This window comes from Artibeus jamaicensis, unplaced genomic scaffold (genome assembly GCF_021234435.1).
Source record: "Artibeus jamaicensis isolate MK-2021 breed Jamaican fruit bat unplaced genomic scaffold, CSHL_Jam_final contig_387, whole genome shotgun sequence".
Lineage (NCBI taxonomy): Eukaryota > Metazoa > Chordata > Mammalia > Chiroptera > Phyllostomidae > Artibeus > Artibeus jamaicensis.
Window position 1 is genome coordinate 16,850,469 of NW_026521812.1, and position 23,498 is coordinate 16,873,966.

A 23,498-nucleotide genomic window follows, 5' to 3' on the forward strand; every position below is an offset into this window, starting at 1 on the left:
AGAACCTCATTAAGATGTTGTTTTGGGAATGGTGCCATCTCAATATGCCAACTGTTATGGAAGGTTCCCTAGTTATTACTTGAAATTCATGTGAGGGTGTCAGGGCAGCAAGGCTGTGCGTTACTGCACATGTAAAACATTAATTCCTGTTGGAACACCATGTGGGCCAGTGCAGAACCCACAGAAATTCTGCAGAACGATTAGCAAAGACTGCCCGGGGAGAAAAAGCCACAGCCTTCACGGCGGAACGAAAGGTGTGTTGCCTCCCTTATATCACCCTCCACACGCCCAGCCCCCAGCACTCTCCCAGCTACTAAGGCCTTTGTCCACCTACCCGAAGAACTCATTTTCCCTGCATCGGGCTGGATTACCTTGGGTTGTTTTGGCTGTTTACACGCTGTGCCACACAGGAGGCAGGACCACAGCTTTCTCTTCGCATCACAGGGCTCAGCACTGTACCTGACACACAAAAAGCGGCTCATAAACTCTGGCTGAACTGAACCGACTCCTGGGCTTAGGATCTGGCAGAGTAGATATCATCACTAAAAGTGAGCAAGGAGAAACCTTATTCCCTCTTATTCGAAGCCAATGCAAGTTTAGAATTTTTCAGAAAAAAATGTCTGCTAGGAAACTAATGGAGGGAAACACCTACAAGGCCTAGAAAGTCCTGTAGCCTTAAAAGAAGGAAGGAAGGAAGGAAGGAAGGAAGGAAGGAAGGAAGGAAGGAAGGAAGGAAGGAAGGAAGGAAGGAAGGAAGGAATTAAACTTAACTAAAGTCTAACCCAAGCTTACTTTAGGCTGATAACCTACATGGAAACCTGATTCCCATCTACCACCATCTTAAGTCTGTCTAGAACATTCCATCCAAAGCCCCTATTTTCAGCCCTGTGTTTCCCCTTTCCCCTCTACCTTGGCATTCCGTGCACTCACTGTGTAAAGAGAAGAGCTAAAATTAGATGAAAGGAACTTTTCTCAACATAGTTTTCGGTGAACCTCAGATGGACAAGTGTTAAGCTACATACTTATTTCAATAACCACCAGGAAAAACTGTAACTAGCACAACAAACCTGAGATTTCAACAGATACAGAAAGTTCCTGTTTCAGCACAGTTAAGTTTTAAAGTTTTGGGTGGTTTTTTTTTAAGTAAATGGATAAGGCAAAATTTGTTGAAGGTCTTGCCTGAATGACTAAACGCTGAGAATGCTGAGTGAAATGAAACAGTGGCCGTTAAAGGCTAATGAGTTTACCAGAATGGCCAACTCCCCCACCACAAAACACACACACGCAGACCTTGGACAAATCATTCTGTACTTCCACATGTCTGTGGGTGATCTCTCTAGTCATTTCCTACCTTGTTGATTGCATTGCAGACCCAGCAAGAGCCAACTCACTTAAGTCTTTAGTTGTACTTGGCCCAGCTCAAAAGCATGGCATTTTCAACATGGCAAAATTGCAGGCTACCCTCCACAGCCGACTCTAATAATACAGCTTACCCAAAAGTCAGTTCTCAGGACGTTTCCGAGAGACTGTGTTAGGCTTCATTTCCCCTAAAAGTCTTTTCTCTTCCACTATAATACACTGGTTTTCCTAATCCAGGTTTCTTTCCCATTCTTTTGTCTCCTTTTACACAGATCAGAGAGCAAAACATTCCCAAATGTATAACCAACTAATGAATACAATATAGTCCTTTAAGAACTAACCTGTCACTACAAGACAGCTCGGATAGCAACTTGACCACCTCTCTGCCCGTATGCCCTACATATACCTGCAATAATCCTAGTTTGACATTTTGCTTAGGCCAAGCCAGAGGACACAAAAAGTATTTAACAAGATTTCCAAATTCTAATTATCCTAAGCAGGTCCTTGTACAACAAAAATATGCCTGAAATTATTTTGCTTTAGCTTTGGTCCCAACTGTCCACTGCAGCTACTTTGATTTCTGACACACAGAGGAATTTCGTGTGAAATGCTTTCTCACATATTTGATGTTTTACTTACAATAAGTTAAGGTGGCAAGACAGTATGGAGAGTTACTGCATGTTGTTACTCTAACAGTGTCTTAAACTTCAGAGACAGAACTAGAACTCGAATTTCCTAAATCCTAAGCCAAGATTCTTTCCCGTAACCAAATTTTTAACAATTCAACATTTCTGCCATCCTTCCACAAAGAAAGTCCAGAAGAGTATGAAAGTGAAAAGAACTGAAAACTAGATTGGTCCACCAAGTTTCCAAAATGAAGTGCGTTCCCAAGTGGTCTGAGAGTGTCTAAAAATGAAACGCATAGCAGTGCAAATGTTCTTTCAGTTCCTCTGGCCTTACAAAATACAAAAAGGATTAAAAAATAATTAAAAAAAGTTAAAACATTGAATGTATAAGAATGGAAGAGAGAAATCAACCTGTAGAAAGTAAAACATATCCCAAATTAGGATGGATTAAAAACCATTCTATAAGATGTGCCAAGTCTAAGGAGGACGGCATTACGACGAACATAATGTGCGTCGGGCTGGGCAGACATGGGCATGGAATTGCAGCTGCGTTGTCTGCTAGTTCTGATCAAGTGACTTTTGGTCCCAAAGCCTCCATTCTCTCATTTGTAAAATGGCCCCAACCTCACGGGGAGATGAAATACTGTGTAATGCGGAATCTAACATGAAGTAGGAGCTCAATAAATATTTGCAATTTTTCAAAAGGAGAAGAAGTTGTAGACATGTAAGATTATATTATCCTACCCATAAACTATTTTATTTGAAAGAAATGGAATATTACAAGCAAAAGAATGAGAACCAGAGATGGGAAATGACTAGGACAAGGTCCTGGCACGTGTTAAGAGATAGCTGAAGCTCCAACACAATGCCCCTGACTCTTCAACACATCATTCACAGTAAGCTCAACACTCACTAAGAAAGAAAGCATGCAATCCTTGAAATGTTTTAAGTATTTGTTGGGGATTTTGCTCCCAAAGAAAAGAACAACAACAAAATAAGCTATTATCTGAGTTTGATTGCTTCCCAAGGCCAGCAATTCTTGATGTACAAAAGGTGACACTTCTTACTGCATCATTTCAAAAGAAAGGCCAAGTGATACAGTAAGGACTGAGAAATACTGTTGTCTCTGGCTGGGGATCTGTTTCCTAGTAATGAATTTATATTATGAAAGGGGTACCTGAGTTCTCTTGGGACATCTGCTGTCCTTGCCAGAACTGCTGTGCTAACCTCAGTCCAGGGTCAGGGCTCAGCTCAGTCAATGTCACCAATATCTCCGCTGATCAGCCCAGGAAATGCTCTCCAACATTAATAAAACTAAAACTCTCCTTCCCCAACATAAATAAAACCAGAATGTCTGCATTCATTTATAAGGAATAAAATGATCGAGCAGACTGGAGAATATTTCTGGCTTCATCAAAAAACTACACAAGAAGTAAAATGATTAGATAATTGCCTGATGAACAAAGAGTCAGAACACAAGCAGTGGGAGGGGCGACTCAACCAGTCAAGATCACCGCCATAACTGCACTTGAAAGGGGGCTGAATTGCCAGCATCTGGGATGTCATTAAAAACAAAAATTTAAAAATTGAATAGTCATGGCATTTAGGAAAGAAGATCAAAAATGAACATCCCCCACAGCTCCTGCCACCCCTACCCCCCACAACAGACTCACGTTCACCCAAGAGTACCCGTTCCAGTTCTTCTAACCCAATGGATGGGCCTCGTAGTCAGTTACATGATTAGGAGAGTCAAATACCTCCACACAAAGGCAGGAAACACAATAAAGGCCTAAAACAATCCAGCAGACCAGATAACTGGATGCTCCTGACGTCATACCCTTTCCCCTGAAAAATGTGTGGACACTGCATTAGTTAGCATCTGCGACACTTCCTTATTCGTGCTTCCACCGAAACCCAAGTTCCCTCCCTCTTTAGACCTCTGATCTGGTTTTCTGCGAACTCTGATGGCCTGAGAGCACTAACATATCCTAATGGAGCTGCGCATTTCCTTCTCTGATCTAGTGTAGCATTTAACTCTCAGACAGACCCTGTAATTGAGAAACATCTCACCATGGTCTCATACATACTACCCTCACTGTTTCCACATATTTTAATTTATGGAATGCACATATTTTTAAAGTTCTCCTTACTTTTCTATTTCAATTTTATTAAATGTATATTTAGAATAATTTTTTGAAAAATATTTTTTCTGAAATAGCAAAATAAACCTTACGTGTTCTTGGTAAATTTTTGTAGTGAAATAAATCTAACATTATTCTTAAAAATGTCAAATCCTAAGAAAACATATGGTTTGGGTACTATACAATCATTCCCTAAAATTATACTCCCTGATGTGTAAAGTCTGCAGACTCAGCCAAAAGAGAAAAATTTAAAAACCAAGGGCTCTTAATCAAAATGAAAGTTCCTTTTACTGAGGGCTTATTGTTTCCTTATTTAAGGGTGAAATGAAATATATCTCCCTAAAAAGTCATTTCCAAACAAAAATCCACAATATGAAATTATACCACATGGAACCCCCAAGAATTTACACAAACTACTGAGGGAGTAATTATAACCCTGAACCCACACAGCAAAACCACACTGTGTATAATAATGGTGTTCACAACCTCCACACTCAACACTGGAGAAACTTCAGGTTAGGTTTGCAAGTTAAGTGCAGCTCTGTGCAGTCAAGGAACATTTCTGCGTTGTCCCCAGGAAAGTTTCTGTGCATGCCACATTTTCTCATAACACATCTGAAGCTCACTTCTTTCCTATATCAACAATGACAGTTGTAGAACCTCCTTTTATGAAAACAGTAATTAATCTAAATTATGTTTAAAGTGGGGCTATACATGTTTTCTGGTGTCAAGTCAGAAGGCTTCATCTCCCACTCACCAGAGGCTACTTAAAAGAGTAATTTAGTGGCTATCTAGCTGCAGGCGTTAATTTAGTAGTAGAGTTTTTGCCTGGTGCACATTATTACAAAATTAAGAACCATTAAGATCCAGCTCTTGAGAGAATGGTTGTCATATAAAATGTAGAAAGGAAGTTAAATCTGCATCACTTTCATGGAGCAAAGAGAAAGCAGAGTGGGGAGCCTGCAAATCCACGGACCCAACTCCTGGAATACTCCATTTTGCTTTAAAAAGGCTAACATAGAAAAAGAAATGGTTAGACTTTCTAAGTTATGCTGTAAGTAAATTCCAGTTTATCTAGCAGTCTAACAACTGGACATCTGATTGGTATTTCTTTATTACACTTTTAATTGATTTCCCCAATGATGGTGTTGGAATGCAATATCTTAATTTTTAGTTCTGATATTATTTTCAAAATAATGTTGAGTATAACTAAGTGTATTTATTTTTGGTATTCTGAATCTTTTAAAAAGTAATTTTTATGCGTTAAATTTTAAATGTGTTAAATTTTCCAATGCACTGTTTTTCAGAATAGAATATCAATTCCTTATCCATGTTGGGGTTAAGAATTTCTTATATATATTAATTAATTCAGCTATGTCCTGAGCAGCTGTTAAACCCAGGAAATGTGCTAGCCATGAGGAGACAATGTAAACAAGAAAAATTATGTTCTGCCCTAAATACTATAGGATTAAAAAAATCTAAAAAACTGGTGTTTCTGAGGTTCTTTTTTTTAACTGCAGTATTTGTATTACTCTGTCTGCCATTAAAGTTAAATAGGAATTTCTCCCTTAGTCCAAAGCAATTTATTTAAATTATGTGCCTGACTTCAAAAGAAAATGAAAAATCTTTCTTTTCAATTTTTTTCTTAACAGTAAGTAACCAAAGGTTGTCTGGAAGGGTCTGAGAAACCACCTATAGCTTTCTCTGCAATAGCTTTAAGCATGAAAACACTCTTTTCTGGCACTCCAGGCTAAAAAAATAAAGCAGAGAAAAGAAGATGAATAGAGATAACGAAGCCAACAGTTAAATATAAAGACACACAGTTTCAAATAACATTAAACCAACCCATGAAATGGCCATGAAAACTAAAGCATAAACGCTCTCCCTGCCGTAGGCTCACGAGTGCGGCCCCGAGAGGTGGCTAAGAGGAGTGCACAGGCGGCCGAGTGGCTTTCTTCACCACTGTATGGCTTCAGGAGCTAAGCATCTAAACCTAGTCACTTAATGTGAGGATAAAAATGGCCTTTCTCTCCCAGACTGGCTGGGAGATTAAATGAGATAACACCTATAAAACACTTACCACTTTCTGGTAAGTGTGTCTTCAAAATACTAGTTGACCATCATTCCCCTCAGAACATGGTTAGGGGTTGAGGGCATAAGTTGGAGCCAGACTTCCAGGGTTCAAATCCCTGTACTACTACATCCTCAGCCATGCCTGTATGGATGAAATAACAGTGCCTTCCCCACAGGGTCTCTGTGACCTTAAGTTAGCTGACACACTCCAAGCAATAAAAGGGTGCCAAGGATTTACAAAGCGTTCAATAAAGGCTTGCAGAAGCATCACTGTCTATCAAGGAGAACACCAAGGTCATTCCAACCAGAGGGAGTGTGCCGTATGCCAGGAGGAGGTGCTCACAAAAACTAGAGACAGTGTACTGTGTATTCATAACCTTGGGGACTTTCAAGACACTAAAAATAGCAAATATTTTGACAAATATAAAGTATTTGATGCCAAGAGGTCTTCCTTCTTGCTGCTCAACTGCACATAACTTTCGAGGTACATATTCCAAGTAACTGAAGACATCAAAGGAGAAAAGAAGTCTTCAAATATAATACTGTCTATTCATCAACAAAATTTATATAGAGATAAAGCTTACAGACATACCATACTAATATGTGTGTGTGTGTGTGTATAAATGTATAACACATACACACACACTTATACAGAAAAACTTTCTCCTGCTCTCCCTCACTCTTACTGTCCCCCCCTCGCTGAGCAGGGATACCAGTTTTCTCCTGCCTTTCGACTGGAACTCACACCAGGGCATCTCAGACTCCATAGTCACACGAGCTCATTCCTCCACCTGAACATCAACTTTCAGGCTCCATTTCCTCTTTTCCACCTCCTTCCTGATTCCAGCCAATACCACACATTCTTCTGCTCTTCTAGATGAGTACCTGCAAGGTTCTTTGGCATGAGTCACGACATCAATTACAGATTATTAAGCAAAGTACCACAAAATATGTTTAACCTCTTGTATGTGATCTACTCTGGTTCACAAACACTGTGCAAACACTATGCAAAGTTACCTAACATTGTGCATATTTGGGGTCTGTCCTTATTTCATCTCCAGGATCAGGTCCTGTAAGTTTAGCCCTAATAATAATGACTCTATGAAGCACTAATACCACGTTCAAGGCTCTACCACGCTAGGCAGAAAAGTGCTAAATCAGCAGGCGTAGTGCACAAGCACCACACCTTCCTAAGACCTGTTTTAAAAAAAAAGGCCTGTCTTCGGTACTGGCCCTTGTCTTGCTCAGGGTAGACAAGGCTGGATCCCTTGTGATATTCTGATATGAGTTTTTTGTGTGCCTGAGGCCTTGAGGCAGGTGGTACCAGTGTGATCAGAGAGTTTAAACTAAGTGTGATTTATGACAAACTGTTAGTGTTGCTCCGGGAGGCTAGAGTCTGTCCACATGATGGAACCCCAATAAAAGCCCCGGACACCAAGGCTGGAGTGAGCTCCGCTGGCTGGCAACACTTTGCACGGGTGGTCGCATATTGTTGTTGAAGTGCAGCTCCACTAGGGAGGACACCTGGAGGCCTGGGCTTGGTTTCTCCTGGACTGTTTGGCCTATGCACCTTTCCCCTTTGCTGATTGTCATCTGTTTATCCTTCGGCTGTATAAACCGTGATTCTAACAGCTTTATGTGAGTCCTTCCAGTGACTTGCTGAGCCCAAAAGTGGTCTCGGGGACACCAACCTTTGGTTTTAGTCATCTAAATTCCTGTTAAAATTATGAGTCTTGCTACAATACTCTTTCCTATTGGAATAAAAAATGTTGTGATACTTTTCACCAAATCCTTCTCTTTACTCAACTTTTGTTATTGTTTTCTGACTTAAACCCAGAAAAAAGGATTCTATCCAAGGATGTTACTACTAGAACAAAGTACATAGCAGAAAATGCTGGACTTACAAACCACTTTAAAGTTTTAGGTATTGTCTAAAAATGAAATAAATAGATGGTAGGCAAAAAGCTTTGAAGAATCTCATCGAATGTACTTTGTTGGCATTAAACCTACATTTCCAGTATAATTAATTTAAAATACAAGTTTTATTTATTGGATGAATATATATGGATTGATACTTTTAGCACTATACATAAAGCTTTTTTATTCCTTATATTCAAATATTCTTCCATTTTTCAATCTTCAAATACTCACCAATGATAAATTTCTTTTTTTTTGCTGCCTTCCACACACTCAAACATTTTTGTATGTACTTTTTGTCATTTTTGTATCACAAATCATAGTTTGTTGGCATCAAAATCTGAGTACTTTCCAAACGTCCTCTTATGAATCATAATCAAATCCCAGAACACCACAGATTTGGTTTGTAAAACAGTGACACAGATGTGCTTAACCCAAAGACGCAGGCACTGCCTTCTTAGACTTCCTCATTTCAGTTAACGGCCACAAATCCTGCCAGCAACTCAGGCCCAAATGCCCCTCCTTTCCTTCCCTTCCCCTTTACCCATATCCAAACCATCAGCAAATTCTGTTGAATCCACCCTCAAAATACACTCAGAATCCAGCCAATTGTGCCACCCCCATAATGGCCTAAGCCACACCACATCTTGCCTGAATTGCTGCAAAAGCCTCCAAATTAGCTTTTCTGCTTTCACCCTCACCTCCTACTGGTCCTTCTCAACATCGGGACCAGAGCCATCCTGTCTAAGCACAATTCAGATTATGTCACCACTGTGTTTAAAACCCTGCAATGGCTCCCTATCTCATTCAGAGTAAGAACCACAGCGCTGACAATACCTTTCCAGGCTCTAGGTGGTCTGGCCCTGTTACCTCCCTGCCTTCTCATCCGACAACTCGAGGCTGGCTTTCCCAGTTCTCGCCACGTGGTCTTGTTGCTATTCTTGTACATGTGAGGAGCCCTCCCTCTTCAGGGCCTGCGTGCCTGACCCCCCAGGGATCCATGGGGTTTGCTCCCTCACCCCCTTTAAGTATTTGCTACAATGACACTTCCTCAGTGAGGCTGTCCATGAGCATCTTATTTAAATCATACCCTTTCCGTACACAATCACCACCATTCCCTAGCTCCCTCCTGGGTTTTTATTTTTCTTCATTGTACTTATAATCTTCTAATCTATTATATAATTTACTCATTTTTATGTGTCTGGCTCTCTCATCAAGACTGCATGTAAACTCCATGAGGGCATTAGTTTTCTGTTATATCCCTAACACCTTAGAAGAGTGCCAGGCAATTTATAAACCCTCAGATTTATTAATTAATAGATTAACTAATGCGTTAAGGAAGATATAAACCTTCAAAAACTCAGAGATAACTATACATATAATTATATAGCTGTATAAACTTAATTACATAAATAGAAGCAATAAAAATCTTTGGGCAACAAGACAAACCATCTGAAGGTATGATGTGCTATAGTGTTTGTAGACGCTTCACTCCACTCTCTGCCTTTATCTTCACATGACACTCTTCCTGTGTGTGTCTGAATGAGCTGTCCTTGGCTCGTCTATCTCCTCTTTGCCTTATATCTGAACTGTTCCCAGAGCAGCCACAGCAATGGACAGGTCACAGCAGGCCTTGGGATGTTCGTATGCTCCCTGTCTCCTGAAAGGATCTACTTTTTGCCTTTCTTCTTTCCAGCATAGCAATATCTGTGACTTCTAGCCATTTGGTATTGGAGATAAGGGTATTAAGATAAGATCAGGGACACTATACTTGCACTGGTAAATTTCAGTCCTCTCTGTAAATTTGGGTGATATATGATTATCTGAAAGTCCACAAGATGAAGGGAGAATTGAATTCTTCCCTTTCCTTCTCAATGGTGAGGATTTTACTGAGGAAGGGAAGGAAGAAAGAAAATATCATTAAGTGACTTTCCGTAATTTTTCTAGTTAGTTCTCCTTGACCTGACAGCCACCCCATTTTGCTGCCCACTCCTCTTCCTGTGCATCTGCCCTCCTTACAATGTTTTTTTTTTCTCCCTCCGTTTTTGGCACGAAATCCTCTGAGACCTAGTCCGTTCTCCCCTCCTAGTTGAGTATTCTCTGCCCATGCAACCTTTACAGATCTCTTCCCGCCTGCAATTCTACTACATGCATTTAATTGTTCTCACAAAGACCCATGGCTCAGTTATTTCTCCAACCAAATTTTATAGCTCCCCAAAGCTGGAAACTATGTCATATTTATTTTGTATGCCTCCCCTCTTGACCTCCACCCAGATATCCCCTCAAACACAACCAGGCAAATACTTGCTGAATGACTAAATCCTTTCAGTATTTCTATTGCTAAAGTATAACATTCTTTCATCTGACTCTCCAGGTTCAAAAGTACATTGGAAACAGTCATATATCAAAGTATTCATTGCCAAGTAACACAGATTTATCTTTTCTAAAACTTGCAATCACTGAACCCAACTTCAGTGGCTTCACCAAAAAGAAAAAAGGCATAAGCACACAAAGAAGCATCTGTTATGTAACTGCCTAATGCTGCGAGCTCAACTCAACTTGTTTAGGCACAGGATTTATCATTTTATGGCAATTTAGTAGAATAAATACCGCCACACATTTCTTCCTCAAGAAAGAGGCATTGGAAGTGGTCCAACTTAACCTAAAACTTGCAACATGAAATGTAAAAAGGAGAGGTGAAATTGCATTTTAAAAGTTCCCAAGTTCCCGCAGCAGATACTCAAAGACCATTTATTAATTTGACTTTTATACAGAATGCTATGCAAGTCACAAATGTCTAAAACTCTTAATGTGCCCTGGTCAGGTACCTCAGGTGGTTAGAACACTGTCCCAATACACCAAGGTTGCAGGATCAATCTCCAGTCAGGACACATACAAGAATCAACCAATGAATGCATAAATAAGTCAAACAACAAATTAATGTTTCTCTTGCTCTCTCTTTCTCTCTCCCCTACCCACCCATTCCTTTCTCTCTAAAAATTAATAAACTTAAATTTTTTTATTTAACAGTGAAAATCTTAGAACCGTATCATAGCACATGGATAACCAATCTGAACAATATTAGTCTCCTTAAGGGAAAAAGGTGGATCTTAAAATTTCACACCAGTGTTTAGGAAGGGATAAGCTGAACTACTACACAAAAGCAACAGATGGATTCTTATTTCACTCTCCAATTATGCTGGGCTCTCATTAGTACTGATAGGGCAGGTATGTCAAACTCATTTTCACTGGGGGCCACATCAGCCTCACAGTTGCTTTCAAAGGGTCAAATGTAACTTTCGGACTGTAGAAAAGCAACTACTCCTTGGCTAGGAGCAAGGAGCTTGGTGCTGCTGCTGGATAAAAACAAGGTGGAGGGCCAGATTTGGCCCTCGGGCCTTGTGTTTGCCACCTGTGCAACAGAGTCTAACTTGTCGATTTTTACAATAAATAATAAAGAAGGAAAGAAGAAATTAACTTCACAACTCAAGGGGCCAGCAAAAAACACTCTTACCTAAGATAACTCTGCATCTTTTTTAGTACTCCCAAGAATCAGTTGTCTTTGAGAAAGGTAACTGTGAAAAGCATTTCAAAACTGCTTTACAACAGGGGCTATAAAACTAAGTTGGAACACTAATTCCAACTGCCTAAGACACTGACTTGCTTGGGCTTAATTTTTTGGCATCCCCCAAGTCCACCGATCCAATTTGGCTGAGAATGCATTTTCAAATACCTTTCACTCATCAAAATGAACCCTCTTTTAGGATAATTACATCTTCAGTATTGCCTAATTTTAATATTGAGAAAAAATAGAACCACTGGCCTTAAACCACAGAATCGATCGACTGGAGATTCTATCTTCCTAAACAAAAATGAATCAAAGTTCACATTGTTTCTACAAATATCATTATTAGTTTCAAGCATCGATACTGCTACAACAAATCTGGCACAAGACCCTTTCTGATGCACGCAACCTGTGCAGTTTGCCCAACGACCGATGAATGCCCGGGACCTGTGTGGTCACTGGGGCCCATCTAGCTCTAGTGTGAGACACGCAGCAGAGAAACGTGAAATTGTTACTGAAAGCCCAAATGGAACACCACGGTCCGATGCCAAAAACCCCTTTCAAGATTTTCTGGAAACAAAAAGAAATACAAAGAAAAGTGACCTGTTTGAAGTAAAAACAGACGAAGCACAGAGGATTTTCATCTATTGTAATGTGTACCTACATGGAAAGGTAAAGGAGTTTAATGTATGCTCAATGTTTAACCAGTTAGCCCATACTCTGTAATAACAAATAAAAATGCTAAGTAGAAACAGTAAAGGCAACTGTATTTCAGACACTAAAACCGACCACGTCTTCTACCTTCAGGATACAGCTGGTCCTTGCGCAGTGGACACCACCCCCAGCTCAGCCGAAAATCTCCATATTGCTTTTGATGCCACAAAAACTCTATAGACTGGTAGCCAACTGTGGACCAGGAAGCCTCACTGATAACATAAACAGTTAACACAAATTTTGTATATGAATTATATACTGTAGTCTTACAATACAAAGTAAGCTAGAGGAAAATCTTACTTGAAAAAAGTCATAAGGATACTACATTTACAGTGCTGTATGTATTTATTGCAAAAACCTGTACATAAGTGGACCCACCCAATTCAAACCTGTGTTGTTCAAGGGTCAACTGTAATTAAATAATCGTTAATTTCTACGATTTTCTACTCCAGCTGAGCAGAAGTCATGAAGTTAAACCCCCAGGAGATGAATGCTAATATCCCCTCAAGACAGCCTTTCTTAAACCTTCCTAAACAGAGAACACCTCAAAGGCCTCCATCAGAAATCTATTCTGAAGGTTAAAAATTCCAGAAAAACTTCCCTGTGTTTAGCATAAATCCCTCTTGATGCCAGCTGTCAGTCTATTTCCTCTCCTTTTCCTTCAGGGAAGATGGAAAGCAGCTGCTCTGCATCCCCGTTCGGGCTCCTTTGTCTTTCCTGCCAGGCCCAACACCCCCGCCAGAGGCCCCACCCCAGCCCACGGGAGAAGTGTGAACACCGCAGGTGATTCCTAAACCCAGCTGGCCCAGGCCTGATGACCCGCGGGGCTGGCAAGCCCCGCCCCACTTGTCCCTCCTGGAACAACATCTTGGAACTGCAAAGACCCCACGAACAGTTCTTTACCAGAATGTGTGAAATTCTAGAAACCTACTGCTTATAGTCTGTCCTCAGATACAGTCAAACAACAAAAACAGCTCAGTTTCAAGACATTTTTTATCAGAGCTGTAAAGAAGGTAAGCAACACTGCCCGGCAGCCCACCGCCCTGATCTTCACTGCCACGTCACTCTGCGTGTCGTGGGGAGGGCCCCTTGGCATGGCATACGTCTGAACTGCTTGGTGATTTTATCATGCAGTTCTTGAGTTTCTTGTCACTGACACAACTTTCTGGATGTAAGCTAACCTCAGAAATGCAGGAACTCCTGCAACCCTGCCATCTAAAGGACTACTCTAAATCAAAGTGTCAATTTGCAGCCCATTATTTCTTTAAATGAACTACCGCTACTAGATTCACAACATAATCTGCAGATCACATTTTAGACCAAAATTTATATAAGCAACCTAATGTTGTTACCTTCCACTCCAGGAAGCTAACAATTATTCTCATTTTTCTTGCAATCGCCATTAGGCTGCAACAGTAAAGTCAGTATATTGCCTGCCTACTTCATCAATAAAAATATTATAGACCCACAAGCTTGGTGAGGCGATTTCCTTTACAAATCTCTTTTAAGAGTTATGAAATGCTGATTCAACTTTGTTGTGGTATCACATCTGCATGTATTAAATACCTGTTGCTTAGTAGCTAAGTTTAACACAAAGGTCTTGATTTAATCAACAGATACACACTTACGTCTCTATGGCATGTGTGTGTGACAAATATTTCAGATTTAAATGGCAGCTTTTTCAACTGACTGTGAACCTATTCCACCTCTACCAAAAGAGCTTGTACATTCATTTAAACACACACAAGGAATTTTACTATGATTGTCCTATTTTCCACATTAACTGGAGAGGAAAAAGGCATTATTAATTATATAAATAATACCAAAAAATATTTTGGCATGGAGACACACTCAGTTGCAAATTCACTCTGACCATGTCTAGGAAAAGCAGGTGGACACAACCAACAATCAACAATGAATGTGTCACATATGCGTACCTGAGACTTAACTGCATATGTCTTTTGTTATATTTTTAAAAACAGGCCTTTACTTGCCTAATAGTTATAACTACTCCCAAATATGCAATGCCAAAATAAGTAATGCTTATTATCAGTAGGTTTCTAGCTTCTAAATATTACTGAAGAGGCAACTTCTGTTCCTTCGGGACTTGTTTACTAACATTTAGTGACAACACTAACCAAACTCATGTTTATGGGATATCCCAAGACAGTTGAACAAACAGAAATCCAGTGGTAATCTTTAAGCACACTGAAATTCATAATGTTATTGTGAATTTAGGACTGAACTAACTACTGCATTCAAGAAATAAACACATGACATCAGTAGTTTTCTTTCCTCTTTCCAAATCCCTTTTCTTCTTTTTGATCTCCAACCATGTCTCTGAACACTCTATCTCCTGTAGGTTTATACTCTTCTGGGCATTTGAAAGAGGATCTGCTACACCCTCAACAGGCTGGAGCTTGCCTGCATAGTCAGTAGGAAGCAACATACTTGGTAAAGCAACCAAAGACCTGAGGCCAGGTAATGAGAACAGAGTGATAAGCCGAGGGCCCTGCAGAAATAAAGGGCCCAACAAAAACTAACAGAGGCCCACAATTGAATCCTTGTAAGGCCTGAGAAAAGATATAGAAGAGAGGAAGAGGAGGGAGCAGTGGACAGTTTACAGAAGCCTGAGAAGCACAGAACTATTCTACAGAACTGACAGTTCATGGACGGTAGTGAGTATTAAAAGGGACAATAAATTGGATCTGTAGAAAAATAAAATGCAAGAGTCTTTAATAAAATAAATTTGGAGTATAGTATAATTAAAGGAGAAAAGTATAATTAAACATGCAATTTAATCTCACTTTTAAAATAGCCACTAACTTGCATGCAAGATTACAAACAGATTGCTTATTTTCACAGTATTTCCATTTCCTCCTAAAAAGAGAAGTTACCTGTTGTACATCACTCTCCATTTCCACTGCGCTAAAATATGAAAATACTAGATTTGAAAAAAATTAGAAAGTACCAGGTAATTTTAAAATGCAAGTATTCCTGTAGCTGTATGATCTACGGGGACTTTTCCTTTCCTTCAGTTGTGCAAACACAAATGAATTTATAAGGAAGAGTTTGTTCACTCTAATGGCCCCTTCTGAACCAATCCACAATACTTTGCATTTCTCTTTCCAGTTTGATTTTTTTCTGTAACACTTCTCCACCATTAGCTAATGAAACTACTATTCTAAACATAACTAGAAGTTGTAAAACACTAAATTTAGATGGGTCAGAACTTGGGACTACATTTATTTACATAAAAAGTATTTTCTTAAAAAAACAATTATTCAATTAAATAGTATCCACTTAGTGAAAAGTTTCATTTTTAAAAAGGAATTCCCCAGTAGAATGGCACACTGGAGTTAGTAAGACTTTTTAGGATTCATCCATTGGTAATCATGGCTATCAGCAAATGGATCAGTGCGTCAGGATTCTGCCATTTTAATCTCTACTTCCCCTTCTGCCACTAATTCACCGTGTGAATTTCCTGGGAAAACAATTTCTCTTTTTGGTACTGTGGGTTTATACACTTTCAAAATTCCCATTTTGGGCACTGATTCTAGATTTAGAGAATTGTATTGTGTCATCCAAACATCTGCTGGGAATTTGGCGACTCCCAAAGAGTTTTATTCCACAGATCCCTATAGGTGAAGGTAATGTAATGAGAAAACCTGAAGGCATAAATAATAAGAACTGTCCTGCTCTCTGCTTAGACACTTGCAGAAGGTTGCTGGTCGTTGAATCTCAACAGGTGCCTTCCCCCTGCTTTCAGAAAAGTAAAGATCCAGCCTTCCCAGTGAATGGAATTACAGCATCCGGTATGATGATGCTGTTACCTCCACCACAGGCCAGATCTCCTCAAAGGCCTGCCACAATACACATCACAGGCTAATAACAATTATTTCTCTTTTTATTAGGGTGGTGAAAAAGAGTAAGAGTATTTACTAGAAGTACTTAGAACTCAAACATGCCAGTGGTTAAGTACTACTGCAACCACAAAAATGTTAGTCTTTCCTTACTAATTTCTTTACTACTTTTGGAAACAAAGATTACTGATACATTAAAACCCAAATTTAAATATTTTATCTTCCTTTATCCCTCTCTAACCATTGGTTGGAATCATAATACTAAAAGGGAATCATACAATGGCTTTCACACAATGCACTTTCACACAATGCACTATGATCTCAGGCAGTAGAAATAAATACCAAAATAATCTACCACAAATAACATTGAGAAATGTATTAATATTTCATTATTGAATTACAGAATGCACTTTCACCTATGATTTTAAAACACTTTTAGAGATTATAAAATCTTTATAATGAGGCATCGGGAAAGGCAGGGGACACCTGTGAAGTTAAGAGCCTCACCCCATGGTTACCCACCAGGTCCTCTCCAGCAGCACTGTCGGGTATCAAACTGGAAAGACCAGAAACCTCACCAAAAACGTGTATCTGCAGAAATTAAATTGTGGACTAGTTTTATAAGTACAAAAGTAGGTGCGCACACAAATCAGTTACTAAGAAGATCCTGATCTCATGCGGCAGACCTAGCTGCCTCGTTAGCGGGTGTGTCCATAGCCAAGCCCCTACCCTCAGGGAGGAATGTTAACCAGTGTCTACCCAGCTGGACCTGGAAAGTCCCAATCATCCCCTCAGTAGCAAAGGCCTACTACATACAGTGTGTTTTGCTGCAAATCCCTCTTTGTCCAAGATTTTCTATTTTTTAGAGCATTCCCTTTTATTCGGGGGCTGTATTATCAATATTTTTTAACCTGGATGTAAAAATGTACTTTATAGGCCACTGTTTTTATTTCATTTAATTAACTAAAATGATGACACTGATCTGACATACGCCAATCAATGAAAAAGGATACTTCCCAAGCTCTCAAACTCTCAAACATTTACTTAAGTTTTCTCCGTCTACATTAGCAACTCCAAGACAGCTATGCATTCCCTTCCATACCTCGAAATGGACCACACTGTCTTGTACTTTTTGCTGAACCCACACAGATGGGTCACTAAACAATGGAGGTATCAAATGCAATCCTTTCTCCATTTTACTAGAACACATTTTTACCTACAACACTTCATAAAAGGACTTACATCTGTTTGATGACTTCAAAAGAAAATTGGCATGAACACTCAAATATTCAGAGAAAATTGGCACAAATAGTCAAATACTCAGATTGATAATCCTACATTTTATTTCTTTTCTGCATATTACAAACATCTTTGTGATTCGATTTTAGCAGTACTGTCTGAATATTCTACAGACTACTGTACATCGTATTTTTCACAGGTTATCACACTGAGAAGTCAAAAAACCTGAGAAATAGGTAATTACTAGATGATTAAATCCCTTAATGTGAAAAATACTTAAAAAACCCTATTTTAAAACTATTTCTAAGTGAGAATGTCCATCCTCAAATTTAATGTTACATTAACTAAACCATGACTTTCTATAACAAAAAATTTAATAATTTTACTACACGAAGATCCCTAGAAATTATGTGTCATTGCCTGAGCTAAGGAATTCCAGGTAAATGAGGTGCACTGCCTTCCTCTAAACAACGGATGCGGTTTCAACCTTTCACGCCAGCAGGCCTAAGCAGAGGCTGCTACCTCGATCAAGTGAGCAGGGAAAATGAGCAAGCTCTCAGGTCACAGACTTGGCTTCCATTCCAGCAGCGACAGATCCTGAGCCCATGTGGCATCGCTTACAGAGCTTCCCAGCCTGTGAGTCAAGCGTCCCCCAACCACGAGCAGAGTGTTGCCAGAGCCCAGCAGGCCGTCTGAAAAATCGTGGCTAAACTAGACCCAACGCACCGAAAGCGATCTCCGGGCTCTTACGGTGCGCCGGGCTCTGCACTTAGCACTCAAGGGGTGGAAAGGGACGAAGGGCTGTCCCCAAGTCCTGCCACCGCAGGGCTTGAACTTCACGCCTAGCGCACCCTCCAGGCACCCCGCCGAGTCCGGCCCGGGCACGCAGCCCACGGCGCTCTGCGCCCGGCTGGGGACGTGGCTCTGCGCCTCCCGCTCGCCACCGGCCAAGACTCCGAAAGAAAGTTGTGCCGCGGGGAACCCAGAGCGGAGCCCGCCGCTCGCCCCTGTCCGCCCTCTCGCGCGCCCCTCTGCTCACCGCTCCCTGCCGCGACTTCGCCCTCTCGGGCGTCGCCCCACCAGCCTCGGCCCAGGCTCCAGAGCCCCTTCCCGGCCCGTCAACTCCAGGGCGCCCAGCGCCCTCGGAGCCAAGTCCTCAGCTTGCCCGCCGCGCCATTGGTGCCGGTGGGCGCCGCGCCTCGGGGTGCACCGCTGCAGCCTCGGGTGGCACTACTTGGAGCCCGTGGGGCGCAGGCGGGTGGGGTTTGGGCTAATCCGGAGGAGGGCGGGACGCGGCGGGCTAGAGGCTCAGCCGGAGGGAGGAGGAAACCGCAACGTCACCAGATCCCTCAGAGGCGAGGATGGGGAGGGGGGAAACGGGGACCCCCTCCCCCTGCGGGACCCCGACCTCCGGCCTACCCCGCTTCCCCCTCCCTCTGCCCCTCCCCGGCCTCGCGGCTGGGGAGCTACGCCCGGCCTTCCCCTCCACTCTGACCACGACTCCAAGCACCCCTGCCTTGCCAGGCCTCTGGCTTTGACTTGCTCTTAATCGTTTCTAATGACTCGTACTTTGCTGGTTGGACTCAGGAATCACTCCCAAACGAAAGATAGTTTGGAGGCCCACGGGGAGGAGCTGATGCTTCCATAGAGTCCGGAGAAAGAAATCGAGGAAAACTTGGAGAACCTTCCTGCGGGGAGGAGAGGCGGGGAGGCTATTGCCTACTCCACTCAAATTTTTCAAAATAGTTAACTCCTCCTTTTCTCCCGCATTCAGTTTTACTCTGCTCTCAGAGAGAAGGCAGAAAATCACCTATTTAAAAGTACTTCTTACTGTAACTGTACTAACAACAAACACTAAATTGAAACCCCTGAACCCTGCAAACTGAATGGATTTTAATCATCAAAGGTAAAGGGTGAGGAACAGAGCATTTAATGCCTGCAGCTCACAAGAAGAAATTCCATTTATCTTATCTCCTAGGCCTGTGTGGGTGGGTGGGGAAAAGGAGAGGGACAGCATTCAGCCGTCTGAGTTCTGCAACCTTAGTCATCGCAGCTCCCTTGGGGAAGTTTCTGCAGTTCTCTTAAAAGCAGCCACTGTTCCAACATGGCTCCTGAGAGGTGTCAGATCATCCCCAGGCCATCACCTCAGGGCTAACTTCGCCTCTCCGAGGTAGCATGTAATTAACCAACCAGCGCTAGACAGTACAGGAATGACAGATGTTTACCCATTCCTTAGAACGGAGATGTTTCACCTGAGAGCAGGGCTCTTTTTTCCTCTGCTTCAAAGTGCTTTGGCCTCTGAAGAGCCACCTCCATCCGTGCCCCCCCCCCTCGGAGATTCTGCAGACCGGCAGAGAGTTTCCCTTAGGCCGTGTCAGGAAAAAATGTGGATGCCTAAGGCTTCTAACTCAGAAATTGCATTTGAAGAGATTCCTTACAAACAGGTCAAGAGGAAGTGGTTTTATTCTTTTTTTTTTTTTGTGATGTTTACTCAGGTAAACCACTGATTTGCATAAACTTCCAGATGTTTTAGAGGTGGCCTGTGGAAGAGACCAGAAGGGGCTTGAGAATTTAGAACTAGCTTTGAATTCTGGTTTAAATCCTTATTTTGCAGTTTACTACTAGATGCCTTGGAAAACTAACCTCAAAGCCTCATATGTAATGGAGAGGAGTAATACCTTCTTAGAACACTTATAGAAAGGGTGCAATAGAAATAGCTTATATTTGAGAGTTACTTGATGCCAGTTACTGTGCTAAGGGATTTACATGTAATAATTCAAATATTGGAGATGATTAATTCTGAAAATGTTTAGCTGTAGTATGTAACCCATTTGTTCATTTCCATTTATCTTTTCGAATTTGGAAGAGATTTTAGAAAAAGCATTTGTTTTGATTTATTTAACTGCTCAACAAGTCATCTAGCCTTGGTGATTCTTCAGCCTAGAACATCAAATCATCAGGGGAGCTTTGATAAAATATTTTTTAACAGAGGCACCACACCACACCAATACATCAGAATCCCCAGGGCTAGAGTTTAAGCATCAGCATTTTAAACTCTCTTCCCACATCATCATAATGTGCAAGCAGTATGTTGAGACCTCTTCAAAGGAGGCAGGAGATCTCTTCGAAGTGGCATTTGCTCCTTTACCCCCAATTTTACCTTCCATGGACCTGGAAATCTGCCACTGAATAATATCCACCTCTTGAAAAGTGCCCCCCAACAGTAGGCCTCAAAAATCTGCAATTCTACCCTCTGCAGTCTTCCGGGGTGCAGCTAGCCTTGATGCTGCAGAAAAGTGCTTCAGTTTGCCTGGGTACCTACTGACTTTACAGCTTTTCTCAGCCTTTCTGAAAGCCTTTGGAAGTTGGTTTACTTTGCCATCAACCCTCTGAAAGTCTGATCCCAAGAATTTAATTCAGCGTTTTACCCAAATAACACACAGTAAAAGTATTTTAATGGCTTTGTTCTTTTTCTGGCTTTGTTCTAATTACTGTATTTCCCCAAGTAAATCCTGGGAGCTTTTATGGCTGTAATACTACTTTGTTGACTCCTATAGTACAATTTACTAAAATTCTCAAGCAGTAGTGTCTTTTTCACAACTGTTGCAAAACACACCTTCTCAATCTACGCAGATTACAATTTGCGTTTAGCGCCTAACGCGTTTGTCTATTAAATTCTATCATGCTAAGTCGGGCCCCTTAGATTGTTCACATGTTGGATGTCAGTGATGTAACTGGGTAATTCTGCCTCCCGATTTCATGTCTTCTGTAAATTTGATCAACGTGCTATGTCATCACTTATGTTCCCATTCTCCTGTACCTTTCATGCCAAATGAAATGGAATTAGCATACTGTTGATGAATAATCACATCAAATAGGGCCCCACGTGTTAGAGTCCTATTTTCATTCCTTGTCCCAGAGCAGCATTTAATGTGCATGGCTGCATGCTGTGACAGTGCAAAATTGTAACGGTGGGAAATTGAACCCACCCCACCATTCTTTGACCTTGTTTCTTTAAGTGCTGATTCTGACTAATGTGTAGCTTGTAGATGAGCAGCATGTTTGTATAAGAATCCTGGGAACTAACTTCAAAAGATACAGACTCCAACTTTTAGTCATCCCAGCTCCGGGAGATTTGCTGACCTTCAACCACAGAGTCAGGATGAGGTGAAACAGGATGATGTGAACCCAAAATGACTAAACCAGGATGATGCACACCAGACCATCACTTGCCTTATCAGAATGGACTCCACTCGTCTGTCTGCAGGTCGAGAACTTGGCAACCCCCTCCCTTGATCTCTTTGTTCTGTTTCCCTCTCCCTCCTTATGAAAACCTCTGCCTCCAATGAGATGTGGAGATGGGCTTTAAGATGCGTGTCCCGCCTCTTCCCAGGAGATAAGCCTTGAGATGTGAGTCCCTCATCTTCCAGGTTGCCGGCATCTGGCAACCTGGTGCTGGCAACCAGATAGTAGAAAATAAATTACTCTCCTTTACATCAGTACCTGCCTCTTGACTGTTGGCTTTCATTGCAGCAGGCAGTCAGACCTGCTTTCAGGTACAGTGGCATCTTTGTGGAAATTAGAAGAAGGTATGCCACCCTTACTCAGGCAGAGGGGTTGACCTCTTCCTCCCAGACGGAATCCCAAACAGCAGATGTTCTTTGTCCATCCAGTGAGTTTGCTTTGCTGGTGTCGCAACATTGTCATAAGAAGGAAATGACTACTTAGTGAATTCTCATTAACTTCTTAATTTCTTCTTACTTTTCTAAGTGGCCAGATATTACTTTAATAGTAGGTTTATTAATTTTGATCAAGATCTGTGAAAAGCCCTATGTCTTGGTTTGTGGAATTAAGCTGCTCTTTAGTGAAAACTTATTTGTCTACGTCCACTCTTTTAGTGTTCATAGCTTTTGGTGCTGATTCCAGGTGGAAGTCCTAAATATTTAAACTCTCTTTGCTGTGATGTAACTTTTTAGGCAAGAGATGTTAAGTTTCAGGGATCTAGTATATTTTCTTACAAGTTCTTCACTTAGTGTTTAATTAATTCTTCCAAAGTTCCTTTTATTCTTTCAGTTGAATGGTTATATTTTCATGACAGAGAAGAGAAAGAAAAAAGGGAACTAGTCCTGGCTCGTCATTTGCTTATCCAAGTAGGAGCACCCTTTCTATGTTCTGCTTACCGGGACAAAAAACAAAAAAGCACATTTTTTTCAGGTGTCCTTAGTTTATTCTCGGCTCTAGTCCAACAGACCCCAATCTTACAGGGATATCACAAGTACATGTCTTCTGTTCCCTTGTTTAGTTATTAAATTAAACTCAAATTTGCCCTTTAGGTTTTACTAGCCAGCCAGCTGGTTCATGACTATATAATTATTTTGATCCTTGAAATGCTTTGATGTTTTTGCTACCTCAGGCAAAATTAGTCTGATTGTTAAAACACACACACACGCACCAAAAAAAACCCCAAAAACCCCACTTTACCCTACACCTGAAAGGTTCATCCTTGAGTCACTGCAGAGGTATGATCATTTCAGTTACCTAAGCCCCATTGCCCTACACTTGTACTTGGAGATAATCTCTTTCAGCTTCCCCTTCCACTTCTGGGCATTCTGCTCTGGTCAGACACCCACCAAGGCTTCTTCTTCAGACCCTCTCACTTGGGGCTGCTGCCTCCCACGACTTCTTCAGTGTGACCTGCTGTTCTCCATAACCCAGGCTGCTGGTTCTGCTGCTACTGCTTCATCTCCAGATGACTCAAGCTTCCTAAACCTACTTTTCATCATTAAAACCAAAGGAAATGACAGGTTTGGAACATGAGGGTATCATGCTAAGTGAAATAAGTGAAATAGAGAAAGGCAAGTACCATAGGATTTCACTCATATATGGAATATATTGATTTTTTGAAAAAACCCCAAATGAACATAAAACAAAAACAAACTCGATAGCTTGGTGGTTACCAGAGAGGAAAGGATGGGAGAAGAGCAAAATGGGCAAAGGGGTC

At 41.2% G+C, this 23,498-nt stretch overlaps 1 protein-coding gene across 6 annotated transcripts in view; it reads right to left on the minus strand.

The window, feature by feature from the left end:
* Positions 1–19,086, minus strand: part of DSE (dermatan sulfate epimerase) — a 60,796-nt gene extending 41,710 nt beyond the window's left edge. The window contains exons 1-2 of one of the 6 annotated variants that reach the window (XM_053664850.1): positions 3,675–3,733; positions 372–459 (exon numbers count right to left, since the gene is read on the minus strand). The gene's annotated coding sequence lies outside the window, so the exon portion shown is untranslated. Of the gene's footprint in view, positions 1–371; positions 460–3,658; positions 3,764–18,536; positions 18,906–19,066 lie in introns of those variants that run through there. The other 5 variants (XM_037158107.2, XM_037158108.2, XM_037158105.2 and 2 more) reach the window with 5 other exon arrangements.
* Between the last annotated feature and the right edge of the window lie 4,412 nt (positions 19,087–23,498).